This window comes from Bidens hawaiensis, unplaced genomic scaffold, assembly GCF_021521415.1.
Source record: "Bidens hawaiensis isolate Kalapana, Puna unplaced genomic scaffold, B.hawaiensis_p1.1 tig00014981_1, whole genome shotgun sequence".
NCBI classification, from domain to species: Eukaryota; Viridiplantae; Streptophyta; class Magnoliopsida; order Asterales; family Asteraceae; genus Bidens; species Bidens hawaiensis.
Genome location: NW_027492330.1, coordinates 317,282 through 326,491, shown reverse-complemented (window position 1 = coordinate 326,491; position 9,210 = coordinate 317,282). Strand labels below are relative to the sequence as shown.

At 38.3% G+C, this 9,210-nt stretch overlaps 1 pseudogene across 1 annotated transcript; it reads left to right on the top strand.

The window, feature by feature from the left end:
* The first annotated feature begins 2,882 nt into the window (after window positions 1–2,882).
* Window positions 2,883–6,011, top strand: LOC143548238 (protein TRAUCO pseudogene; annotated as a pseudogene). The gene is made up of 3 exons (XR_013137916.1): window positions 2,883–2,894; window positions 3,948–5,042; window positions 5,569–6,011. The product of XR_013137916.1 is annotated as a protein TRAUCO pseudogene (transcript).
* The last annotated feature ends 3,199 nt before the right edge of the window (window positions 6,012–9,210 follow it).

The window sequence follows — 9,210 nt, the reverse complement described above, 5'->3', positions numbered from 1 at the left end:
ACTCGAGCCGAGCCTGGGTCGATTTTGGCTTGGTTACAAAAACGATCCAAATCAGGATGTTTCAAATCAACTTTTTATAGCTAGTTTTAATCAAGCTTTTATCGAACGAGCCACGAGCCGAGCTTCAAGCATCGAGCTTTTTAAACAGCCCTAGTCATAGTAAGTAAATAAACCATATATGGAGAATGTGAAGTCCATGATCTAGAGAAAAAAAAACAAAAACTAAATACTACGTTGATATAACTAGACCAACTAAGTTGTTGCACAATTCAACGTTATCTACTAAAAAATCAACTTTTTATAGCTAGTTTTAATCAAGCTTTTATCGAACGAGCCACGAGCCGAGCTTCAAGCATCGAGCTTTTTAAACAGCCCTAGTCATAGTAAGTAAATAAACCATATATGGAGAATGTGAAGTCCATGATCTAGAGAAAAAAAAACAAAAACTAAATACTACGTTGATATAACTAGACCAACTAAGTTGTTGCACAATTCAACGTTATCTACTAAAAAATCTAACATTATCTTATTCAATAAATTATAAAAAAATGTTTTAAAATTTGTAATTTTTTTTCTCTATTTATACCATATAATATTGATATAGTTTCAAATAACCATTTTTGATTTCATATTTTGGAGATTCACAAGATCATCTGTGTGATCAACACATGACACAAATCTCTATCGAATTCTAAGATCAATGGAGTTTTGACGAGAAGAGCAAGAGGTATATTAATAAAAATGGTCCTTGCACATTGGGATCATATGTTTGTTAAGCATCCCTTGTCAATTTTATTGGGGGTGCTGCCATGTAAGAACAATAGTACACATCGACATGTATGTTTTCGTTGTGCGAGACATGACAAATCAAGTGTTTTAAAACCATATCTGTTAAAAACGTTGAAACAGACTACGGTGGAGAAAACCCAAACTTGATAAAATTCAAATAAAAATCCAAAACTAATCCCCATTCACCTGATTACATAGTTATTAAACAAAACAAAACAACCAAACAAAAATAAAACAAGCCAGGCCAAAAAGTCTCACAAACTAAGGAATTCAAAATTCAAATAAAGATAACTTGATAGCGTCAATCGGGTGGGTCGAGCTGGCCTCACGGGTCTTCCTTCGGATCATAAGACGGATTCGGGTCAGGCTCGAGATCGGCATCATTCTCCCCCACTTGAAAGGGACTCGTCCTCGAGTCAAAATCAACGTCATCACCCTCCACATACGGCGCCAAATCCACAACATTAAAAGTAGCCGAAACATTATAGTGGCCCGGTATATCAATTTTGTATGCATTATCATTGATTCTTTTAAGAACACGAAACGGACCATCTGCGCGGGGATGCAATTTACCAAAACGCCCTTGTGGAAAACGTTCTCGACGTAGGTGAACCCACACAAGGTCTCCTTCTTGAAACATGACCTTGCGCCTATGTTTGTTTGTACGAGTTTGATATTGTAGGTTATGCTTGATGATTTGTTCTTTTACTTGTTGATGAAGCTCTTTTGTCACACCCCAACCTAAGACGGAAATGCCGGGGCGTGATCCGATTGCTCACAGCTTGAAGATACTATCATAATATAAATGACAATATCTAATTAATTATTTTGTTCAAATAATACACAAAATAATCAAATACAACAAAACAATTCAAATAAATAAATATAATCATTTAAATTCAACATTGTCTTCAATATAACCCTAAGGTCTTTCTAAGTGTCCATTATTCAACTCAGGCAACCTACATATGCGTAGAAAATGGAGTTTTGTCAACAAACATGTTGAGTGACTTTATCACCAAGTTTTGACACCAAAAATAATGTTAATATAATAAATAAGCAAAACGTAATAAATTTGGTAATGAAATCAAACCATAAGCAAATAGATTGCCGATTAAACCATTGCCAAGCGAATCGGACCAAAAACGAACTAGGAAACAATAATAAACGAAAGGAGCTGTGCAGGTAGCCCATAGCGCGCGTGGTGGGCCTAGGCCACCCCACCACGTGGTGTTCCGGCCAAAAGGAGGAAAACATCATCATTTGTCAACTTTAATCCCTATAGTTTGGATTTAGGTCATTTAACGAACTTTTTATGCATAGTTTAAGATTTAAACAACATATAAAGTATAAGGGGCCTAAAGTGAACATTATAAACTTAATTATTTATAAACACTTGATTTTTAAGAATAATAAAGGTCTAAAAATGTTTCGTTCGTAAACGAATACGAGTTTAGAAAATCCGAAATGTTACATCTTTGATCTGACTAACTTGTTCATCACCTTCAGCACTAAAATATGAGGGCTCTTTTATCGGGGCAAGGTCTAACGAGGTGAACGGGATATGACCGTACACAACAAAAAATGGACTACGACCTGTAGACGAATGGTTAGACCTGTTATAAGCAAACTCAGCCTGTGGTAAAGAGAGATCCCATTGTCGGTGTTTGTCTCCTACAAGACTACGAAGGAGATTTCCAAGGCTTCGGTTAGTAAGCTCGGTTTGGCTGTTGGTTTAGTCTTTAGTTGTTTCTCTACCCGGTGAGCTAACCTGCAAACATCATTGAAGCTCCAATAAGGTTGTAACTGCACAACATCTGAAATCTCTGTTCATAAGACCCCCAAGAACCGGGCTATTACTTGTTCCTCTTCCTCATTGGCTCCACATCTCATTTGAAGCCGATCAAATTCTGCAATAAGTTCTTCCACTGTTAGCGATTGTTGTTTTAGATTGTGGTAGTCAAGGTAAGCATCTTGACGGTAATTAACAGGTAAAAACTTGGCTTGTAAGAGTTTCTTCATTTTCCCCCATGATTATACCTTTGACTTGCCCTCTTGGACTCTCTTTTTTCGTACATGATCCCACCATAACGATGCATATTTACGTAACTTAATGGCAACAATTTTTACCTTCATCTTGTCGGGGATGTGGCGGAGTTCAAACACCTGTTCGACAGTACTAAGCCAATCGATAAATTCATTAGGTTGAGTGTGACCTTCGAATTCTAGAATCTCCATCCGAATCCCCAGATTCCGAAGTGGACGGTTTGCTGTTGTTGTGCTTCTCGGTGGCGAGGCCGATGAGCAAAAGGGTTCCGGTTATCGATGTAACCGTCATCCTAAATGTTGGAATATGTTTCAGTTTCCGCCTGGCAATCTTCATGTTGAAATTCTAACTCTCGGATCCGTTATTGCAAACGTTCAATTTCTTCGATGTCTCGTGGATCTCGATAACGATCTTCGTTGCCTCAGTCGGCGTCTCTACGGAGATGAAAGCGATGATCTCTTCCACTACCTGCCATCGAACAACCGTGCTCTGAATACCACTTGAAACAGACTATGGTGGAGAAAACCCAAACTTGATAAAATTCAAATAAAAATCCAAAACTAATCCCCCTTCACACGATTACAATAGTTATTAAACAAAACAAAACAACCAAAAGAAAATAAAACAAACCAAGCTAAAAAGTCCACAAACTAAGGAATTCAAAATTTGAATAAAGATGACTTGATAACGTCAATCGGGTGGGTCGAGCTGGCTCACGGGTCTTCCTTTGGATCATAAGACGGATTCGGGTCAGGCTCGAGATCGGCATCAAACGTGCTTAAATGTGTGATTTCCTACCTATTCTGCATATATCTTTTGCACTACTAAAAATGCTTGAACTTCTTGCTACCCCCTTCAGGAGTTAGATCCACTCCTCATGAAAAGACAAAACAATAACCCACTATCATAAATATGGAGACTGGTTCTCGGGCTACGAAGACGTCACAAAACGCTTACCCTACAATAAATTCACCGTTACACCCCATGCTGTCTCGCCAACAATCTAACACGGACCCAAGAGGGCTCAGGTTGTGGGGTCCACCCTCTTTCAACCAATTAAGTATTTAACTTGCTGTATTTTATTTATTCATCTCCTCCACTGCAACTTTAGCCCCAAAAACCCCTTTTCCTCTTTACCCACCAAATCCACCTTCAAGCAACCTACAAAGAAGATCAAGATCAAGACGAAGATAATATTAATAATAATAATAACAACCCAACCGACCTTCAACCCGACATGTCGGATCCACAACCCGAACCCACCGTGGACGAAACCCTAATCATCCCAACAACCACCACCACATCGACAACCTCGGCAACTCCCGACACCGACTCCGGCAACCCTATTCCCTCCGAAGAACTCTCCGACGACATCGAACCAAACCCTAAAAACTCACCCAATTTCACCAAAATCATATCCTCAGACGACGATATCGAAATTGAAGATAACCCACAACCCCCATCCAAGAAGCTTAAAAGCATCTCCTCAATCGAAGAATCCCCACTACAAGCCCTCGAATCGACACCCGTCACACCGATGCCACCGCCCACCGAAAAACCCACCGGAAAAAAATCAACCAACAGCTTGAAGAAGAAGAAAACCAAAGGAAACAATGTATGGACCAAACCCACATCCCGAAAGGGGAAAAAACGCACGAAAAGCACCACCCGCCACCACCGCCCAACCCGAAGACTCGGTTTTGATCACTCCCATTCATCGGTACCCCCGATAAAACCGACGACAGTCCCGATATGACCGTCTGTCTTTCGAAGGTGTACAAGGCGGAGAAAGTTGAGTTAAGTGAGGACCGGTTGAGTGCGGGGAGTTGTAAAGGGTACCGAATGGTGAGGGCGACTCGAGGTGTGACGGACAGAGCGTGGTATTACGAAATTAAGGTTGTGCGTTTAGGGGAAACGGGGCATACGAGACTCGGCTGGTCGACGGAAAAGGGGGACTTGCAGGCGCCGGTTGGGTATGATGGGAATAGTTACGGGTACCGGGATGTTGACGGGAGTAAGGTGCATAAGGCTTTAAGGGAGAAGTATGGGGAAGAAGGGTATGCCGAAGGTGATGTTATCGGGTTTTATATTAATCTGCCAGATGGGAATTTGTATGCTCCGAAGGCACCGCAGTTGGTTTTGTATAAGGGGCAGAAGTATGCTTATGCTACCGATGCGAAAGAAGACCCTCCGAAAGTTGTTCCAGGTTTGTTGCTGTTTATCTGACTTGACTGTTTATTAATGATATATGTTTAGTGCATAGAAACTAGATGAGTTGACAATTAACATACGGAATTATCGAATAAGGTTCACGAACGTTAGGATCCTTATAATTTTAAAGGCAGGCGTGTTAGTTAAGTGCTTAACCAATCCATGTATGTGTAAAGGTTAAAGCTTTTTACTTTGGTTGTGAATGTGAACTAACATTGTATATTCAACTAGGATTTTTCATGTTTTCACGATGATTGAAACTTAATGTTAACGTGCAGTCGCACATGTAAGCTACTGTTTGTTTAGTACGGTTTTGATCATTGTATGGCTTACATATGAATTTCTACAGATGTGAACCAGTCGAGTTTATATGTTAACTAAAGTTGTGTATTCGACTAAGTGTATCATATTTGACAACAAATTAGTTACTTCCCTAGTTGCCACAATAGTTGAATTTAGAGCAAATAAGTATTACTCTTTATTACGATTATTCTGATTTATATATTATTATCGTCGTGCAGGAAGTGCAATATGCTTTTTTAAAAACGGAATATGTCAAGGGTCTGCTTTTAAGGATCTCCACGGTGGGCGTTATTACCCTGCTGCTTCAATGTATACGCTACCTCATCAGAGTAACTGTGTTGTAAAGTTCAACTTCGGTCCTGATTTTGAAGCCTTTCCACAAGACTTTGGCCAACGCTCGATCCCCAAACCAATGATTGAAGTTCCGTATCATGGCTTTGATGGCACTGTTCAAAATGGTGTGTCCAATGAAAAGCAATAGGCAATAACAATAACCACCAAGTTTACAATTGGGGTTCATTTGAGTTTTATTTTAATTGTAGTGTCGTTTCTTTTATTGGTGTACGCTTGGCAAAATTTTGAACTGCAGACTTACATAACTCATTTAATTGACCTTTCATTTGTTGTGATGCTTTTGACTTTTCAAATGCTGGCTCTTAATTCTTTTTGTGCAATGCTCATTTAGATAGTCGTAACTTTATTTATTTTATATATTTGTCATTTTTATTGTAATCTGACTGGGCAACACGGCTTCTCACACTAGTTTTTGTGATAAAGGTCGTTTTCTTATTGCAGGAAATCCTTTGGGTCCGACTGGATTGTGCCCTATGCTGAAAGTGGTTCAAGAGAATGAATCTTGACAAGACATCTAAACTGAAGTAGATGAAGTGTCAAGTGATCCTTAAGCAAGAGTTTCAGGTTGGTTACTTTAATCAATGAAAAAGATCTGTATAAAAGGTACACAATCTTGTATCCTTTATTATCATCTTCTGTTGGTGACGGACTTTTAAGGGGTGCAACTAGCTCTATGTTAGCTATATATGCGTATTATCCCCTGTATAATTAAATCTAAGTCAATGTTCTAAGATATGCCATCTTATTAAGCCCATATGTTTGCATTTGTGTGTTGCCGGAAGCTTGAAATGTCGGTTTTGGATATGGCATGTTAGGTTGGTTAAATTGAGTTAGTGGTTAATTTTTTAGTTAATGGGGTTGATGAAATCCGAGGGACTTTTTTCGAAGGAGAGATTGCTTGGCTCTTAAGTTATCAACCATTCACAGTATGGCAAGATTTACAAGTCTTGTAATGGTTTTTTAAGGTTTAGGAACAGAGCAACTTGTTTTGCAACTCTTTTGCCCAAACGTAAGTGTGACTTTGAGATTGTGGTAACCAAGAGGTGTTAAGGTATGTGTTTAATCTTTACCTTAGATGATACATGATATGAAACTCACTGAACAAGCAAGGGCTATTTGAAGAACATTTTACACGGTGTGAGATAGGGAAATAGTCAAGGTGATAACTGCTGTAATAATAGGGACTAGTCAGCTGTCAGCCCCTAGTCGACAATTGATCGTTGGTCAGCCGGTGACTTAATAGTTTTTGGGTAATCAGCCAAAATATCTGTAGTCGGACTTTAACTTCGGCTTTAATTCAGGCCGATTTCCAGAAATTACGGCAGTTTTCGGCCTCAATTTCTGGCGCCTCCAGCAGTTTTCGGCCAATTTATGTTGATTCCATATATGCATATATGCGCCAATTTATGTTGATTCCATATATGCATAAAATTGCGGGTGCGTGTGCGTGTGTGTGTATAAATTAAATATGAAAATGCATGTATATATAAAAGTTACATATAATAGTTTGTGTGTGTGTGTGTGTGTATATATATTACATATAAAATGCATGTATATATATAGAAAATAAAAAATTTATATATAAAATTCGTATCCGATTAATCCCGACTAATCTCGATTAACCACCAGTCCCCACCCCACAACCCGACTACTCGACTAGCGAGTTCTACAACACTGAATGCATCGTCAGGAGTCATGAAAACCTTAAAACTCGTGCCTGAAATTCAACATTAACATGTATACACGCACTTACACGTATACACATAAGACATTTGCATACACACACATGAACATGTATCATGCGCATGTCAAGGACTCATAACACTATTAAAGGTTAGTTAGCTAATTTAGTAACTTTTTTTTTTAACTTAAATGTTTGTGAGGACATGATAAGAGATAGGAGCTCTTGGAGATGCCAGATTAAGGTTATGTACTTTTAGTGGAGTTTATGGATCTGCTTAGTTTTGTTATGGGGTCTTGAAGTATAACTTCTACACACAGAAAACTAGACAAGCGTTTGTGTGTGTGTGTATATATATTGTTGTGCTTTTTTGAAAATCAAGTATGTTTGCATGTATCAATTTACACATGTTTATATATGCAAGTATACATGATTACCTTGTACACACAAGGACAACTAGACAAGCACTTGTATATACACACACAAATATGAGTGCGCACATATACAACAACCATATATGTATATATGTAGGTGTGTATATATAAATTTACACAGGGAGGGGCTCCGATAAGAACTAAAATATTGGTAGCAAGCATTAGAGCTAACCGGAATTTGATATTCTCATACACATCAAACCAATTCATAGTTATACATCTTCACTGAAGTGTTTGCTATATTTTTGAAACTTTGTTCATTTGGAAGTCTTTCACAAATTCACATTTTCATTTTTGTGCGTCTTGATGCCCAAAAACAATCCTGAGAATTTGTTTGTCTTGAATGCTTAAAAACATTACAAACGCTTCAACAAAGATTTAAAAGTGTGAATTGATGACTTGTAGTCTTGTATGAGTCAAGTAACAAAATTTGGTTGCTCTTGCCAATTTTAGTTTTTTAATTGATTTCAGACACATGGAGATGCATATGTACCTATCAGAGTATCTGTTTATAGGTACAACACTTATTTGTAATTTGTGTACACATTAGTATACCTATTTGTTATTTGTACATATACATTAATTAGCCGTATATATATGCACCTATAGCTATCAATATATATGGGTGTCCACCTATACGTACGTATATGTATACGTATTAGTACACATGCTCGGATATATGATGTATGTGGGTATATTTTGTTGAAAAAACGGTGTGTGTTTTGCGCTTTGCTGCTCGGCATCCTCAGTGTGTCCCTTGCTTTTTAGTGCCAAGGATGAATGGATGTGGATTGGTGGGATATACTGAGTACGATGATGATGATGATGATGATGATGATGAATGGATGTGGATATATTATTTGGATATATTCAGGATAATCTTACACATAAACGAATGGAGAGTCCGTCTGGGGACGGATTATGGCAACTTTTAAAGAATAGTGCCGGTGTGAAAACTAGAGGTGAGTGTTTCAGCCTGTTTACTTATAAACAAGCCGATTTGACTTTTGTTTATGTAAAGCTTATGAGGGCTAAACAAACTGAAAGTCGTCTGAATTACACTTTTAGTGCACACCGATTCTTAAATCCTGTTACTTTCTAAACTTAGATTATTATTGTATGTAAAGGGTTGTTTGGCAACCTCTGCATCATTAAAGTGTAAGAGTCCTGAATGGTTAAAAGACTCTAAGCCAGAGTAAGTACTGCGTTAGTGCTGAGTACGCTGATGTGGTGGTGGATCGAGGAGGAGGTGCGTGGAGGGTTATGAACACGTGTGAATGGACAAATGGGTAACATTTTCATTCAACGTCATTATAACAATGGGTAAGAAATTCTTTCGGTGAACCGAACACACTTAATTCTGACCGGTTCAGATTAGTTACATTTAAGAA